Source organism: Monodelphis domestica, chromosome 1 (genome assembly GCF_027887165.1).
Source record: "Monodelphis domestica isolate mMonDom1 chromosome 1, mMonDom1.pri, whole genome shotgun sequence".
Taxonomy (NCBI): domain Eukaryota; kingdom Metazoa; phylum Chordata; class Mammalia; order Didelphimorphia; family Didelphidae; genus Monodelphis; species Monodelphis domestica.
Window position 1 is genome coordinate 482618385 of NC_077227.1, and position 18409 is coordinate 482636793.

Here is an 18409-nt window from a genome sequence, read left to right on the forward strand (position 1 = left end):
GCCCCCGCCCCCAGGGTGGCCGAAGCCCAGAGACAGCTGGTCCAGGCCTCAGCCCGGGGCTGGCGCATTGTTCGCCTCATTGGTCCGAAGGTCGCGGGATGTTGGGCCAGCCAGGGTAGGGCCTGACTTCTGAGGCCACGATAGTCCTGAGTTTCGAGGGGAGGGGGGCCAGAGACGAGTTTGGGGGGGGGGGGGTTGTGAGCCATTTCCATGAGAAAGGAGCGGCGGAGACACCTCTCTTGGCATTCACCGCGTGCCTTAATTGTATAGACATTAAATCAAGGTCCGCTGTGAACACGCAGAGGGGTACTCTGGAGTCTCAGCTGGCCGGGGGAGGGGGGGCCTTAGCTTGCTCAGTGCTCTCAGGGCACCTGGACCCCGTCCCTCCCCTGGCCACGGAAGGGAGGTGGACAGGCTGGATCCTCGGAGCTTCTGTGGGGAAGGAGGTGGCAATGGGGTCTGTAATCAAAGTACAGTTTCCTACAATATTTCTCTCATGCGTCCCCCACCCTCACCCTACCTCCCCCATTCCCTGAACACATTTACAGCCCAGCTGACCGGTTCCTCGCCGGTTTTCCGCATACAGGACTCAGTCCAACTTGACCCTCGGTAGGCACAGAGAAAGGGGGACCCATGGTAAACTTCATCCAGGGGTCGTCCTGAATGCCTCAGACTAAAGCTGGAGGTGAGGGTGGGGCGAGCAAGAGCTTTGCTCCAGAGAAGTCCAGGATACAAAAGCTGAAGGCGACTCGGTGTGCATGAATGTGTGAGAATGTTAGGGTATAGCGCATTGAAGTGTACCCGTTAGTGAGTGTCATGCTATTTATGAACAAGTGTCAAGGTAATTATGTGATTGTGCGATAGTGCGAATGAGAATAAGTACCTCCATTTGTAGGAAGAGGATCAGCGTGCAGGACCTAGGGAAAATTCCGTGTGAGTTTAAGCCTGTGGTCCCAGAGACAGCTGAAACTGGGTGGGATGCCGGGCTCTAAGGGACCAGGGGCCATTGCCTCGAGCCAGTCCTCTCAGCTTTGGGATACCTGGATAGCGGGAGAATGTCCCAAGACCCAGAATCCAGTTAAATTTTGGATCTTGAGTTAGAGGGGATTCGGTGGTGGGATGGGATATAGTTCAGAGACAGACAAAAAGAGACAGAAAATAGAAAGGCAGGAGACAGGGGAAAAATATTTTCTGCGCATAAGAGAGAACGGAAGGTCCTAACTAGCTTTCTGCAGAACACTTGCAGACCCTGAGCCAGTTGTTGCGTCCACTCTGTTAATGGAGCTTTCCCCCAGCCCCCATCCGCAGCCCCGGGCTTCGAGCCCATCCACACCCGCCAGCACAGTTACCGGGTCCCTGGCAGGAACGTCCACCAGGGTCTTTCCTTCCTCCTCTTCCTTCTTTTTCTTCGACCTTCTTTCTCCATCATCCACCTCCTTCCTTTTCCTTCCTCTTCCATCACCTTCTGCGTACTCTGAGTGGGCTCCCTGTGGGCCAGCACTGGGCTAAATGGTGCGGTGCTGCGTGGCGTTGGGAGGTCTCCTGCTTGGCTTAATATAGCTGTACCGGGCCGACCCTCTCACTGAGGCTTGCTCTCTTTTTTGTCTCCCCAGGAGGGACAAAGCCTCAGACCTCGTCAGAAGAAAGGGTGGACAAGGGAAGGGGGGGGGGGGCAGAAAGGACGAAGGACATTTGAAAAGAAAACAAAAAAGAAAAGAAAAGAAAAGAAAAAATATCCTTTCCTCAGCAAAGCTCATAAAAAACGAAGCGTTTTGGAGGCATCTTGGCTGATTTGATCCTTATTCCCGGCCCAAGGAATATACAGTCTCCCCATGAATCCCTTTGCCTCTCTTCATCCTCTAGCTACTGCTGCTGCTACTGCGGCAGCAGCACCTGAGCCGCTCTTGATCTGCATCTCTTGGACCAGATAGAAGCGCCCTCTCTCCGTCCAGCCTCCTCCCGGCGTATCCGTAGCTCAGCTCCAGTACAAGACGATTATTACAGAGGCGCTTGGTGACGTCACCCCAGGACACTCCAGTTCTCCTCCATTAACCAAATCCTCCTCCTCGAGGTGTCCTTGAGAACTGCGGGGGTGACACACACACACGCACCAACCCCCCCCCCCCAACACACACTCATAGAGACACACGCACACGTACACACAAGGCACACACACATTCGCACTCCGCCCCAGCCCCCACTCCTCTCGCCCGAGACTCGGTATATAAGGAGGAAGGGGGCGGGATAGGATGGGGAGGGGGCTTTGGTAAAAAGGAGCGCTTCCGAGTCAGGTCCTAGCTCCCACTTCCCCCACCTCGTTGGTACCAGCCTCTGTCAGTTAAACCAGCCTAGCTTCCTCATAAATAGGACTGGATTAAAGCTGTTTTTCATACGGTGGAGTCCCTGGAGGGGGTGGGGGTAGAGGTTCCGGATAGGAGAAAGAATATGGTCCTGAACCAGGTTTTCAAGAGGAACGTTGTGGGGGAGGGAGGAGGAGGGAAGAGAAGCTGTAGGACCCCAAGGCCTTTGCCCCTCTTTTCAGCCACCGCTTACATTTTTTCCTAGGTAGAATCTCAGGTCCTCCCTAGGCTTCGAATTCGTTCATAGGCAGATAATGCAGCTTTGACTTGAAGCGAGTTGCTGCTCTTGGGGCGGAGGAGTTTTCATTTTGCTGGCCCTGCAAAGCCGCTAAGGGTGACATCAGCTTCTGCCTTAGAGACCTGCAAATTCCAGGGGCTAGGGGTGGAGGGAGCTGCTCCTGACCTAAGGGGTGGATGAGGCCCAAAGCTACCACAGTCAAAACATAAAGGAACTGAAAGGCTTGGGAAACAACAGTGACTGCCCCTCCTTTCCCTAAATGATCAAATACTTCTCCGGTTCCACTCTGGACTTTTTTAGAGAAATACCTGCAGTGCCCAGTTTTGGGCCAGGCCGCAGTGCGGCCATCAGGTAAACAGTGAACGTCTTGCCCCATATTACCCCATGCCGCTCCCGTCTGAGCTACTGAAAGTTCACAATCCCGGCAGTGAGAAGCAACGCAGAATGAAGACCCTGCTTGCTGGGCATTCAAGCCAGAGCCCCCCAGAGCCAAACTTCTGGAATTTTATAGATTCATCACTGTAACCGCCTCAAGAAAATCAGAGATGCTAAGACTTAAACTGTAGGCCTAATAACAGGGCAGCAGTGACAGTAAACTGTAAGGCTTCCCTCCGCAGCCACTGGGCCTGTAGAACATCTCTGCACCAAATTCCCTCTCCCTGCTTTCTTCACTTTAAGCAGGAACCTTTTGCTTTAACTTTTATAATAAGAAATACATGCATATGTTGTAATATATGCCTATATCATAAAAATAAGTATACATATAAGTATGTAGATCTCTTATCAAATTATCATTTCTATATCAATCTATTATCACGATCACACTGTCTATCTATCTATCTATCTATCTATCTGTCTGTCTGTCTGTCTGTCTGTCTGTCTGTCTCATTTTTACCCAGTAGTGCAAAAACCGGAAGGAATTACTATGCAGATCTCCTAGGCCCTGGTGGGATGAGACCAGACATATAATCCTGGTCAAGTTCTCCACTCCTGGAATCCAAAGGTTTAAATTTAAAAATTAAGGATTAAATTAAAAATTTCTTTAAAGTATGCAGTCATGAAATTCCAAATAACCTCACCAGTACGGACTCTGACCCTTTCTCTTCTCCAGGGCCTCTGCTCAGAGAGTTGCTCCATGGTGCATGGTAGGGCCGATTGTTCCACCCTACTCCAGAACCTTCCTGGACCACTTGGGGGTTCCCTTACCCACATACAGCACTTAGGGCAGAACTAGCCTTAAGACACTTGAGTATCACGTTCCCCACCTTCCAGAGATATACACTTTTTCTTCCCCTCCTCTTACGTACAGGCTACTTAAGATTTGCTTTCCCGGACCATTATATCTTCTTTGCCTTTTCTTGGAAGCTTGTCCAACGAATCCTAGGTTCAAACTGGACTTACACACTCGTCTACATTTTAGCCACTTTTCCAGCTTCCATTCGAGCTGTCAGGTCCTATTCATTTTTGGCCTAGGTTGTCTCTCTCTCTTCTCCCTCGAGCTCTGCGATAAGTAGTTCATACCCCACTTACACAAGTCCTCCCGGCAGCCCACGCCGCCGGCACACTTTCTGAGCAGAGAGCTGCGCATGAGACTTCTAAAGGAAAGTCCAGCACTACGTTTTTGGGGTGAAGCCTCCATCTCCACTCTTTGGGGGTTGGAGGAGCTGTCCACATGAGGAAAGAGCCGGAGAAGCCTGTCCTAGCCTAGTAGACTAACAAGCGGGTACGGGCCTCGTTCGCTGTCCATGGTATTGAAATGGAGCCGGCTTCGCCTGCCCTGAGCTTCCGCCTCAGACGAACTCGGAGAAATTCCTTTCTCTTTCCTCTATTTCCCGGTTGCAGCTTTAAGTTCCTCTTTCCTTTACTCCCTATGTCCCTCCCTCTCGACCTCTTCTATCTCCCCCCTCCCCTGTCCTACACCAAACACCTCGAGGCTGACTTCCTACATTGATTAGCCCCTCCCCACGCGAATTCTCTGAGTCCCTTAAGAGGGTGTGTAGCTGGGGTGGGGGTGGGGGAACGAAGGGAGAATATGGTAGCACGGATTTAAGCAAGGCCTCTACTCTTCAGATCAGCGACCAGACCTAAGACCAGGACCTTGAAAAAGCTCTCCCTCCCCCATCTTTCCATATTGCGCGGGTTTCTTTTTGAGATCACAGAGGAGGGGAGTGGAAGAGAGTGAGAGAGCAACTGTAGGATCGTCTTTGTGAGAAACTCCCTCCCGCAATTTTCCAGTCAAGGCGAGGCGCTACATATCTCATAGGAATTAGCCTTGGTTGGGTCCGAAGGGCGATTTCCACCTGAATTAAAACCTTCCTCCTAAATTGGAACCGGGACACCCTTGAGGGTTTTTTTGTTTGACTGTTTAGTACTGTTTGGCTTTCCTTTAACTCCAAGGGGGCAATATTTTCATCCCAAATATATAATTCCTAAATTATCTCGCTCCAGTTGCCACCTCTGAAGGGGGACTGGCCGGCTCCACTTCCACAAAACGCCCCCGGGCCAGTTTCGGGGTAAGATAAGAAGAAGACTGAGCCTCATCAATCCTTTTTGCCCAATCCCACTCTTCTCCGTCTCTCCTCGCTCTTTTCCATCTCCTTGATCTTTCCTGGGATTCGGGGAGTCTGTGTCAAAGACTCCAGGGTCCCTTCCTCCAGACCAGTTTCCAATAGCTTCTATGGAGAAAGGACAGGATCTTCAGCCCCGTACTCTAGAGTTCCAGTTCAGGGAGAAAGGACGGAGATGAAGATGTGAGGCTAGGGGCGGGGGACTGGCTAGGGCTTGGGGGCGGGGAGGTAGTCCGGGCCTTGAACTGCAAGGCGGGAAAAGGAAATCCTATTTCTCGCCATTATTTTTATTGCCTCATCATGGCCCCAACGCCATCTCTATCTCTACTGTTTCTAAAGGTTTGATAAAAAGTCAACTTACCACACAGACTGGGACCATAGGTCAGGATAGGCTGCAGGAACTGACAGAGGGGGCTGATTTCCTTCTCCCGCTCTTCCTAGCTCTTTGGCTCCTAGGGCCGGCATTGCCGCTACAGACGAATAATTTTTGTTTATTTGTTTGTTTGCAAATCTGAAAAAAAGGGGGGACGGGGGAGGGGGAGGAGGCTCGCTGCTGGCGCTGCATTGGAGAGAGAAGCGAACCCCCAGTGCAAAGCCCCGGCCCCAGTGAGGGGGGAGGGAGAGGAGGGAGAAGGGGGAGGGGACAAGGAGAGGCCTTGTGCATCACAATCGCTTTCAATCTCCTTCATTGGGCCACAATTCTAACGGTCTTTGGACCGCTGCTCGGCCTCCGCAGGGGGCCAAGCCGCCCCCACCCCCTCTTCCTGGCCCCTCCGCCTCCACTGCTCACAAAAGGCGCCCGCGCTGTGCGCTGCGGGCCCAGCAACTTTGAAACGAGTCAGGTGGCCGCCGGGAGGGCCAGGGAGGTTGCTGGACCACCGCCTCCTCCTCCTCCTCCTACACACACACACACACACACACACACACACACACACACACACACACACACACACAAGCACACCGTAATCTACTCTCGACACCCCCAGTCTTCCCCTCCCCACTCTCCTTCCCGGCTTTATACCAGCACTTTACACCAACGATTCCCAGCTTTACAACAGCACTATCAACGGTTTGCAAGTTTTCGGAGAGCTGAGCATTAAAAACAATAAACGGAATCCGATAAGGAACGACTTACAATCTCTCCCACTTGTCCCTGCTTCCAGCCTACGGAAGGAGAAAAAGAAAAAGAAAAAAAGAAATGTTAGTTTTTCCGGTCCCTTCCCTTCTCTTCTCTTCCAACTCCTACTCGGGGACAGTAGTGCCTCTAGGGAAAGGAATCCTTCAGAGAGCAGAACATCTGGGAAAAGCTAGGTTGCTGCATCTTGACCCGAAATTCCTCCTTCGATTCCTGCCTTCTATCTGATGGTGGCGGTGGTGGTGGGAGGGGGGGGGGCGGCAAGGGGGAGGGGAGTAGATTTAGAATAAACCAGTGCTTTTCTGACCTTTAGTCCCATGGTGCCCCCCACCCGCCTCCAGCCCTCAACCCAGAGGCCCCGCCTTTCTCATTCCAGCGTGGGGGGCGGGGGCGGGTTGGTAGTGGTGTTGAGGTCAAACGCCGGGTCTTGTAGCCCAGATGTGGTACTTCTGGATCAGGGATCCAGGAACGGGAGAGCCTAAACTTCCTCCTGCCGAGTCACATTTCCCACGTCCCTTTGCTACGGGCAGAGGCTACTTGCGTGGAGGCGGTGATACCTTTGGACAGAAGATTCCCTCACAAAAACACACATCCACATATATTGACACACATGCATACACGCATAAGCTCCTTTTCCTCTCTATGAAACCCCTGAAGGCAGGAATAGTGTTTTATTCACCTCAAGTCTTCCTCACAGCAAACGGAACTCAGAGTCCTACTCACGCGTAGGCACCGGTGGATGTTTGTTGCTAGAACGAACGCAGGCTGGAGCACTGGCCCAAGGGACTGGGGCTCTTAATGCCCGGAATGACTCTAGTCCCGAAACAGTGAGTGGGGTAGGCGGAGCACCAGTAAAACCCATATAGGCCCGCCCCGGGGCCGCCTGGGAGATGGTGCAGAGGGAACCGATTACAACAGGGCGTGAGCGACAGACCCTGCAGAGAAGAAATGGCCCGAGCCCTAGCCCACCCCGAGTCATCTCCTTTAGTTGGAAAGGGAGACTGTACCCAAAAGCCCAAAGGGCGGCTTTTAATGAAACTTTTCCCCCCTTACTCTCTACATACAAAACAGGATGAATTGAAAGTCCCGCCCCCCCTCACTCCTAGCCCAGGGCAAGGAACCACCTTCAAAGCCCATTTCCGATAAACCACACTTTCTCCCTTTCTCCTCTTTCCCTACGGGTTCCTGGGACTTTGGGTCTAGGGTCTTCTAGCTTCTCCTTTCCCTAGTCAAGTTCCTGTTCTGCCTGATCCACAATCCTACCTCAATAGCCACAAGCTGAGCCAGGGGCTAAGCTATGGGCTGCATTCGGGGCCCCGAAGGGTGTTAATAGGAAGGCTAGGTGGCCACAAAGGCAGCGATTGTATAGGAAGGCCCAGGGTTTGGGATTGTGGGATGGTGGGACGGATGCAAGGCAGGAGGCTGGTGTGTGTGGGGGGCAGGGAATGGTGTTACTGGGCTTGGGGGAGGGCACTGGAGAGGACAGTGTGTGTGGGAAAATAACTAGGCCAGGGCGGGGACTGGGGGCCCAGGAGTTGGGAGGGCGGTGCTGGGCCAAGGGTCTGGGGCCGATAGAGGAGGAAGGGGAGGAGGTTTGCTAGATCCTTACAATGGGCCAGAAGGGGGGCAATGGGAATACAACGGCCCCATTCCCAAAGCGGGACAAAAACTCTACATGATAATGAGTGAGGCTGCCCTCCCTCCCTACAATCCAGGCCTAAACTGAGGAAATAGGTGAGAGAAACACAGACAGACAATCAGGCTGGCAGACAGACAAACATATAGCTATGAAGACAGGAACACCCTAAGGAGCAGATGGATAGTGAAACAAGAGAGGAACAACCACAGAAATATAGAGATCAGTGGAAGGAGTGAGGCCCCAATTGAGAAAGATGGAGAGAGAGCAACTGGTTTCTTTAACTTGCCTCTATCTCCCTTTCCCAGCCCCCCATACAGGCGCCCCTGTAGCCCCCGCCTCCTCCTTTTTCTCTTTCCCTCCCCCTCTGATTAGCCCTTTACAAATTCCTTAGGGCTGGTGCTGCCCCTAATCCACTGGCCCAGAAGTTTATTTCAGCCTGGAATTTTTTTCCACAAATGGATTTTCACTTCTGTTCTGGTTGAATGAGAAAGGGGCATAGTGAGGGGATACACTTAGTCCTCCACTTATTCCATCCTGGAAGCCTGGGTTCGATCGCCAGACTATAGGTAAGCAGCCCTTACACCTTCATTTCTGTATCCTCTCTGTAGGAGTGAGGTAGTGTATTTGGGGAGGGGGAGATAGAACTTGGATGCCAGATGGGACAAAAAAGGGGGAAGATGAGGCAGGAAACCTAAAGGCCTCAGGCATTTTCAATTTTATTTTCCTGATGTTGTCTAGCAACAGCCAACCTGTTTATAAAGGTTAGTTCTACTAGTTATTGAGAGGTATTCCTATCACCATTATTTTGTCTGCTTAAGCCATTGCTTCTGCTAACTGATTACATTTGCCTCTGGGGGGGGGGAGAAATGGGGGTCACAGTGGCCTTTACATTGAGCCCTGATACAGATGGACTCCAAGTATATCGATACATCCTTATCTTTTCTTTATCCTCCTAGCCTTCAGTTTAGGATTCTGGGACAATTCAGGATTGGGTATATAGAGAATTGAAGAGATTTTTAGAAACCATCCAGTCCAAAACCTTCATTTTCTAGATGAGGAAAGCTGAGACCCAAAGAGTTTAAAATGACTTTCCCAAGGTCACAGGGACAGTAAGTAGTAGAGTGAATTTGAATTCTTGTCCTTCTTATACAAATTTGGTTCTCTTGCACTACAAGGTGCTGCTTTGTATCCTCCTGGTCTGGTTCTGGGAGCTGGGGATGCTGCTGATAGGAGGCAAGAGCCTTGCTTTTTGTTTTTTTTTTTTTCTGTAGAATTATGGAATTTATATCAGTTAAAGAGTAAAACTCTAAGAGACCTGCATCCTCCATCTCCCTCCTTCCTCTGCTGAGTTCTAACTTTATTCTAGACCCCAAACTCCTAGGTTCAACAATGGGCTATGAAGAAGTTTTTGAATATCATTCCAGTTCTTACAGCTGGGAGGCAAGCCCAGGAAGAGACTAGTCAAGGATTGCTCACGCAATGGAAAGGATGGGGTGACTGTGAATATGGGCCCTGGTAACAGATTCCCTCATTCTCAGTTTGGATTGGGGGACAGTTTGAGATATTCGAGAATATGTAGGGAGGAGGTTTTTTTAATATTTCAAGTAATGGAAATCTTTCTGTGTTTATGTTTGTGTGTTAATATTTGGGTGTGCACATATGTATGTTTATGGGTATGCATGCCTGTGTTTTTGTAGGTGTCTGTGGGTGTTGGAACCAACATATTCTTTTTAAATGCCATGGTTCAGTGAATGACCTCTCTTTTTAACCAGATTCCTCAGTCAAATATATCCCTGGCTCATTGTCCCTGATTTGGGGTGAGTTGTTAGAAAGGTTCTGAATCCATTTACTTTCATCTTACTATGGTTTATCCATAGTAAGTGAGGGAAATGGAAGGGTTCAAGGGAGGATTGGCCTGGGGTCATCTCCTCTTTCCCCATCCTTTCATTGCCACTTTAGGAATTATCCTATTCCAGAGGCTTCATTTCTTTCCTTCCTGCTGTACATATAGAGACATGCAAACAGAGCTACAGTGACACATCTAGACACAGAGAGCCTGGGGAAAAAACCTACAGCAGAGAAATATTATATACAATGTTCTTATTATTGTTTTCTTTGGCCATCGACCCAGAGGGATTGGAACGTGTGCTGGTGTGCTTGTCCACAAGAACACCAGCACAAGTGTATTCATGCATGTTGGAGAAAGTGTAGCATGTTAGTGCAGGAAACTAGACAAAGGAATACATATCTTACTGTCCCTGCACCCCTCCAACCTTTTCTACACCAATTGTTTCTCAGGTTTATAATTTATTCTCCTCTCTACCCCCTAAGATGTACTGAGTTGTTGAATTGAATAGCTGAAGGAAAACATCAAAAAGCCAAAGGTTCAGACAGTGAACTGGGAGAAAGCTCTTTGGGTCTCATTTTTCAATTGAAATCTCACCAGGGCCTCTTTTATCTTCTCCTTATTCTTTTTGGAAGTCTCAAATATATTTTTTGAAGTCTCAAAACCATATATATGTACACACATAAACATGCATAAAATACATACACATACACACATATATGTGTATCCATACATATACATACAAATATGCACATATACAATGGAGGCCATCTAGTCCAACTTATTTAATTTACAAATGGGGAAACTAAAGCCCAGGGTGATTATTAAGTAACTTGGCCAAGGTCATACATGTTGTCAATATATGAGATGGCATTTGAATACAGGACTTTTGACTCCTTGGATACTGCATTAAAAATCCTAAAATCTGAGCACTGAAAAGGACCACAGAAGCCATATAATATAATCCATACTTAAGCATGTCTTCTACAATATCCCTCATAAATGGTCATCCAGTTTTTGTTTTTTTTTTCAGGATTTTGGAGGAATGGCAACTCACCAATAAAAATAGAAACAGCTGACATGAATAGCATGCTTTAGATTTTTGAAGTGCTTTGTAGTCATTCTTATTGGATCTTCAAAATATCCTGTAAACAAGGTGCTAGTATTATCTTCATTTTACAGATTAGGAAACTAAGGCCCAGAAAAGAGGTCATATAGGTAGCAAATTTCAAAGGCAGAAGGTTCAGTTCTTTTTTTTTTTATTTCAAATTAAGTACTCTTTGGACTATGCCATGCTGACCTTCTGCCATTTGAAACAGTCTCTTGAACTTTTGGATACCTTTAATTGCCAGGAAATTTTTTTCTTTATGTTGAACTGAAATATGTTTCTGCATCATCTACCTATATTCCTAATTCTTTTTTTATGGGATCAAGCAGAACAAATCTACACCACCATCATCATAATTGTTATTGTTCTTATCACAATCATCAACATTATTCACCCAACTTAAGAAAACTGTCTCCTGACCCCCTTTTCCTCTCCCTATTTTGGGGATGGAATAAGGTAAATTTTAGGCCAAAAAAATTACTCATTTCATTTGGCTAAAACAATGGAATCCCTCACTCAGTGATACTGGCTGAAAACAATGGGATAAGGGAAATCTATGAAAAACAGATACTTAGTGCCCATTAATGGAAAATAGTGAAAGAGAAGGGACTTGCCTCTGGGACCATTGGAGACCATGGGTTGGAAGGATTATGGGGTTAATTGGGGGAATTTGTTTCAAGAGTTATATGCAAGAAAACAGTGGTTGGGAGTAGAATGACTGTTGGTGATGGTTGAGGCCTACCATAGATTTACATAATTTAATATCCCATCCCCCCAAATAGCTATTGCTAAACCCCAATTATCTTGGTCTATAAGGGCAAAGCAAGTAGAGAAACTTTTATTATTCAGTCATGCCCTAGAAGATCTGTCCTCAGAACATGGAGTAGAGAGGAAGAGGATTGAGTTATTTATTCTCCTCTTAGTGCTGTTGGGTAAGATTGCCACAATGGATATAAGGCCATAGTGGGGAATAAGGCTGGGGCCCCTAGGGAAATGTGACTTCAATTGTAGGGGAGAGGAAGATAATTGTGTAAGGAACTACTATGAGGCAAACTAAATTCCCTTTATTGGCTAGTGAAAGGAAAGGAGAAACTAGTATCCCTATATCTCAAATGAGATATTGGGAGAGTTTCTATGGGGTCTAATGGCATGATTAACAGAAGCAGCACCTGTATAATTTAAAGGAAACAAGGTATTTGAAAACCTCATTATTATTCATTAGTGTCCAATCCTCCCTGTGTGTTTATATATATATATTTTAGGGGAAGGGGCAGGGAGAGACTGTTCTCTTTAAAGTTAGGAAAAGTAGTTCGATGTCCTCAGAAAGGTTACAATGGAGAAGGCATTGCCAAAGCTCTTCAAAGATAAAGCTAACTACCATCAGAGTTCTCTGACCTATGGATAAGTATCTGATTTCCCCTTTCTAAGAAATGACAAGTTTCCTGAAACAGTGGTTATTTGTGCCTCTGCTTCCATGGAGGGATTTTTTCCATTTATGACCCCCTCACAAGTTTCCAGATAGAATATATATATATACATACATATATATGAAACAATAATTGTTAAGCTTTTCTTCTTTCTTTATTTCTTCCTTCCTTCCTTCTTTCTTTTTTGTTCTTCCTTCCTTCCTTCTTTCTTCCTTCCTTCCTTCCTCCCTCCCTCCCTCCCTCCCTCCCTCCCTCCCTCCCTCCCTCCCTCCCTTCCTTCCTTCCTTCCTTCCTTCCTTCCTTCCTTCCTTCCTTCCTTCCTTCCTTCCTTCCTTCCTTCCTTCCTTCCTTCCTTCCTTTCCTTCTTTCTTTCTTTCTTTCTTTCTTTCTTTCTTTCTTTCTTTCTTTCTTTCTTTCTTTCTTTCTTTCTTTCTTTCTTTCTTTCTTTCTTTCTTTCTTTCTTTCTTTCTTTCTTTCTTTCTTTCTTTCTTTCTTTCTTTCTTTCTTTCTTTCTTTCTTTCTTTCTTTCTTTCTTTCTTTCTTTCTTTCTTTCTTTCTTTCTTTCTTTCTTTCTTTCTTTCTTTCTTTTCTCTCATTCTTTCTTTCTCTCTCCCTTTCTTTCTCTTCTTCCTTCTTTCCTCCCTCCCTCTCTCCCCCTCTCCCTCCCTCCCTCCCTCCCTCCCTTCCTTCCTTCCTTCCTTCCTTCCTTCCTTCCTTCCTTCCTTCCTTCCTTCCTTCCTTCCTTCCTTCCTTCCTTCCTTCCTTCCTTCCTTCTTTCCATCCTTGTTTCTTTTTCTCTCCTAAATAGTACAGCAGATAGAATGCTAGATTTGGAGGAGTTAGGAAGGCCTGAATTCAAATTCTACTTTAGTCACTGTGTGCCCCTGGACAAATTGATTAACCATATAGAATGAAGATAATACTAGCATGTACCTCAGTGTTGTTGTGAGGATCAAGTGACATAATATATGTAAAACACTTTCCCAAAGATAAAACACTATGTTCATGTTGTTATTATTTCCTTCCCTTGAACATGGAAGTTTCCCCAGTTTACTTATCAAGAGAATGGGTCTATGCTCATAATTAAACCTAGTCATGATGATGATTGAAGATTCTCCTAGGAGCCCAATTTTGTTTGTGGGATATTGTACTTTATATGAGATTGGGGAGAAGTTAGGGAATGAGAAGTAGGTGAGAAATTCGGGGTTTGGGGCAGAATGAATGGAGATTTGGTAAATGTTTAAAACCCACACCACAACAAACCAATCCCCAAAGTTACCTGTCAGCTCCCCCTTTGAGGATATGACTAAGCAAACCATTTGGTCATATGAGCCCAGCCAGGACTTAGATTCATTCCAAGTTCTTTTGGAATTTGTATTTCATGTTTCCTGTCTCTTCCCTCCACCTCAACCCTCCCATTCTCAACTCAGTATAAAACAACAGAGATTTCTCACTAAGGAGCCCTTCTTTCTTTACCTCACAGATTCTGATTAGGTTGTATGAAACCTTCTATGTAAAAGTGCATAGCTCCACAGAAGAACCCATTAAACCCAACTGAATTTCAGGCTCTGAGATAATTTTTAATCAAGAGAGGAAATTGTCTTGACCAATCAGAAGGCAGAGAGATGGAAATAACTCTTTAAAGTCAAGCAGGTTCTTCTCTCTCTCTCTCTCTCTCTCTCTCTCTCTCTCTCTCTCTCTCTCTCTCTCTCTCTCTCTCTCTCTCTCTTTCTCTCTCTGTTAGCAACTATTTGTTTTATACTGAAATATTGAGGGGTTGAGGAATGAGGTTCACAATGGCCTAAGAATTGAAATAAAATAGCTAAATCTATGTTCACTCATTATTTCATTGTTCATTCTTTCCTTCTTCCATCCTTCCTTTCAGAATTTCTGCCATCCTATGTGTTTTCAAAACATACCTCATGTATTGGGCTTTTTAATCCCAGAAAAATTTCTCCTCTCATGTAAGTGGCAAACCTATTTGCTAAAAATATTCTTGAACTCCTGGTGTTGAGGTGCAGATACTCCAAAGTCCTAATGCAGTTTCCAGGTTTGGGCTTCAAGCTTGGCTTATAGTCAACCTTCATTCTTCTTTCTGATCTGGGGAGGGTTTTTCAGAAGGGATTACTGATAATTTTGAGACCAAAGAAAAAACAAGAATCCTTTCTTTCAAAAATTCTCTTGGGGGTAGAGCCAAGATGGCAGATTAGTAGTAGCAAAAGCTGAAATCACTCTGAAAATCCTTTGAAACCAACCCTTAAAAAGTGCCTCAAAATGACAGGAGTCAAAAACCAACAGTAAGACAGAGTGAGGGGACTCTCCCACAGATCACAATTTGAAAGATAGGCAGAGAGAGTTGATTTCCATGGGAGAAGGGCTAACCAGAAGCAAAACTGCACACAACAGAGTGATTACTTCACCCCACCACCACTATCTACTGCATCAGATTCTATGACTAGGAATAGGTTAACTTCAAATTCCCAAGACATGGGTTACACTAACAAAAGAGCTCCTCAGACCCATCCCTTGGAGTCCTAAGCTCTGGCACCAGCCTACAGTGAGGCCTGGAAGTCCATAGTGCTGGGCCCTTTCAAGCCTTTGCTGCTGTGATGAAGATCTACTCCCAGGGCAAAATAGCTCACAGTACTGATCCCTATAAGCCAGCAGAGGAAACAGTATCAGTAAGCAGCTTTCAGAATTTCCAGTCCACAGGCAAAAAAAGGCTGAGAAAATTAGTAAATAGCAGAAGAAATATTTAACCCTCAAAAATTTCTATAGGGACAAAAAGCAAAGCACAGAACCAACAGGGAATGGTGAGATCCAAACAACCTTCATTCATAACTTCAAATAAAAAAGGAATTAGTCTCAACCTCTGGAAGAACTCAAAAAGGAATTAAAAAATCAAATGATAGGTTGGAGAAAAATGGAAAAAAGAAATGAAAGCAATGCAAAAAGAAAACAGCAGCTTAAAAACAAAATTGATCAACTGGTAAAAGAGGTACAAAAATCCAATGAAGAAAAGAGTGTTTCTAAAAATAGAATGGACCAAATGGAAAAGGAGGATCAAAAGGTCATGGAAGAAATTCAGTCTTTAAAAATTGGAATTGGGCAAATAGAAGCTAATGACTTCACGAGACATTAAGAAACAATAAAACAAAATCAAAAGAATGAAAAAAAATATGAAATATCTCATTGAAAAAAAACAATGACCTGGAAAATAGATCCAGGAGGGACCATTTAATAATTACTGGACTACCTGAAAGTCATGACCAAAAAAGCCTAGATATCATATTACAAGAAATTATCCAAGAAAAATTCCCTGATATTCTTGAACAAGAGAGTAAAATAGAAATTGGAAGACTCCACAGATCACCTCCTGCAACAAATCCCCAAATGACAACTCCCAGGGATGTTATAGCCAAGTTCAAGAGCTCCCAGGCCAAGGAGAAAATACTGCAAACAGCCAGAAAGAAACAAGTCAAATATCATGGAGCCTCAGTCCAGATTACCTAGAAGTTACATAGTATCCTAACCAAAATTGTGAAGAAGATTGACTGGGGATTTGGCACCAAAGAATTCATCACTCCCTCTGACTTCTACCTGTTTCTGGGGAGCAAAGAGACAAAACCCTTAAACAAGTATCACTCAAACACCAAGTGATGGAAGTGAGGGTTATGGAGGAGATATCTCATAGCCTAAGTGAAGTAGTGGAGTTGAAGCAGTTATACCCATTATCTAAGGACCTTCCCTCTTCCCTAAAAATCTACTCTTGGAAGCAGGTTTCCTTGACCTTTATTGTCCAAAGAAGTTGTTTGCCCAGATAAAACTTTCTGGATAATTGCTTGAGTTTGACTTGGTTTATTTAGATGAGTCCCCAACCAGTCAGTTTGGAACTTGTGCCTTTCAAGGAGAGAAAATTTTCTCAGCTGTTAAATAATAAACTTCTCAGTCTAACTTCTATCTAACTTCTTGAGTCTGTTTCTCCACTATAGAGGTGTTCCTGGTCTACTTGGCTATAGTTAAACCTTCCTATTATTGTCTTCTTGACTCAGAGAATATCAATGTAGGCAAAACCAAATTCCCCTCACTTTAGTCTGTAGCTTTGTTTAGGAATGCTTAACATTGAGACAATTGTGTCCATCCATTGCCTCTACCCCTCACCTCCATTCAGGTTTCACTACTAACCTGAACATCTCAGGCTGGACTGTATAGTATATTCTCTGAATTCTACTTCGCTCCTCCATTTCATTTCTATTCCAATCATTACTCTGGCAGGGATAGAACAGGTTGAAGTTCAGGGTTATTGTGTTTTTCTTTGCCCCATATTCATATTAGGACCAGAGGTTTGGAGACTTCAGTTCAAAATAACATTTCAATGGTAGGCTTTTTTGGTTTAGGGGTTCTGGCACCAAAATGGGGCAGATGGAGAAACCCACTCTATTCCCCCCTTACTTCTCTCTCTCTCTCTCTCTCTCTCTCTCTCTCTCTCTCTCTCTCTCTCTCTCTCTCTCTCTCTCTCTCTCTCTCTCTTTCTCTCTTTTCTCTGTCATTACTATCATTATCACTATATCTATGATTCTTCTTTTCCTCATTGTCTACTACACTACTTTTACCCTTCCTCTCATCTAGAAATTGGAGAAAGAACTCCCAGAGACACTGTATTCATATTGATTCAATCTTTGTTGTATGGGTGTGAGTGTTTTCTGATTGGTACCTACACCTCTAGAGGACTTTCTTTATATAAGGGAAATGGAACAGGACAGTTGAGTCTTCAGTTGCCCAGAGATCTTAGCATTTTTTGCCTTCTTTTCTCATAACTTCTTACAGACCTATGTTCTTCAAGTAAGGTGTTACTATAAAGAAGAGTAGTCCCTCTGCAAGACTTGAGATGTTGTATAATAAGTCTTTAAAGAGGTCCCTGATTCCTTAGTTAGCCCAAGGAGAAAAGCACCTTCTAGAAGTTAACATAGCCATTCTCTTGGGACAGGCACCAGCAAGGATGAAAGATAAAGATACATATATGATGGATGGACTTACTTTATAAGGAAGGCAAAAAACACCTATTCCTTCTTGGTGAGATACTTAATCAGTGAATCAATTAGGAAATAGTAGAATTTGCCAATGCCTACTATGTCTCAAATAATAAAACTGGCACTGTGAGAGATTTTTAAAAAATATAAGACATAGCCCCTGCCTTAAGGCAGCTACAGTCTAATTGAAGAGATGGATCCAGAAGAAATAGCCAGATAATTTATTATTAAACAATAGATTGTGCATTTCAAATAGCACATGTTATACTATTTAGAACAGAGGAATGAAAGTTGGAATGAACAGAGAAGACTTTATGCATCAGGTAGAATTTAAACCAAAGGATAGGTTGGATATGGATAAGTGGAAGAAAGGAAGGTGGAGATTGCAGCTGAAGCTAAGGGAACAGCATGAACAAAGGTGTGAATATGGGAATGGGCCTGGCATATTCATGGAAAGGGAGAAATAGAAGTTTTGATAAAGGTAGTAGATAACGAAATGGGAGCTGAACAGTGGAATGGCTCAAATAGTGGTCCCTATTCTCTTCAAGAGAATAAGTGGTACAGTGAATGGAGCGCTGGATCTGGAGTTATGAAGAACTGAATTTAAATCCAGCCTCACATTTGTTTGCTGTGTGACCCTGACCAAGTCACTTAACTTCTGTTTGTTTTGGTTTCCTTATTTGTAAAATGGAGAAAAAAATAATACCTATATTGCAGGTTTGTTATGAGGATCAAAAGAGATAATATTTGTAAAGCACTAAGTCCATGCCAGGCACATAATAGGAACAAAATAAATTCTTGTTCCCCACTGTCTTTTAAGCATGAGACATTAAGTCCTCTGAGCTGGGAGAAGCTTCAGATCTTGCCTGGATATGTGAGAATTTAGTATTATTCAAGCAGGAGGGAGTTTTAAGTATAACCAGGTAATCCAGCTTGTTTTCCCAGGAAATGCCAAGCTACTGAAAGTGACCCTTGCGCACTGTTCTTAGTAATGGCTGCCAAGGGCAAACTTTGAGAATAGGTTTTATGGGGCCAGGGTAGCAATACTTTATTGTTCCT

The 18409-nt window shown here is 45.1% G+C and overlaps 1 long non-coding RNA gene and 1 other non-coding gene across 3 annotated transcripts in view; one reads left to right on the forward strand and one right to left on the reverse strand.

Annotated features, from left to right (window-relative positions):
- Positions 1–236: 236 nt before the first annotated feature.
- MIR124A-3 (microRNA mir-124a-3) lies at positions 237–304 on the reverse strand. The gene has a single exon (NR_032166.1). It is a non-coding gene; the product is annotated as a microRNA mir-124a-3 (primary transcript).
- Positions 305–7845: 7541 nt separating this feature from the next.
- LOC103096893 (uncharacterized) overlaps positions 7846–18409 on the forward strand; it is a 151068-nt gene continuing 140504 nt past the window's right edge. The window contains exon 1 of one of the 2 annotated variants that reach the window (XR_458461.3): positions 7846–8505. This is a non-coding gene — a long non-coding RNA (uncharacterized LOC103096893). The remainder of the gene's footprint in view (positions 8506–18409) is intronic. The other variant, XR_008915414.1, reaches the window with a different exon arrangement.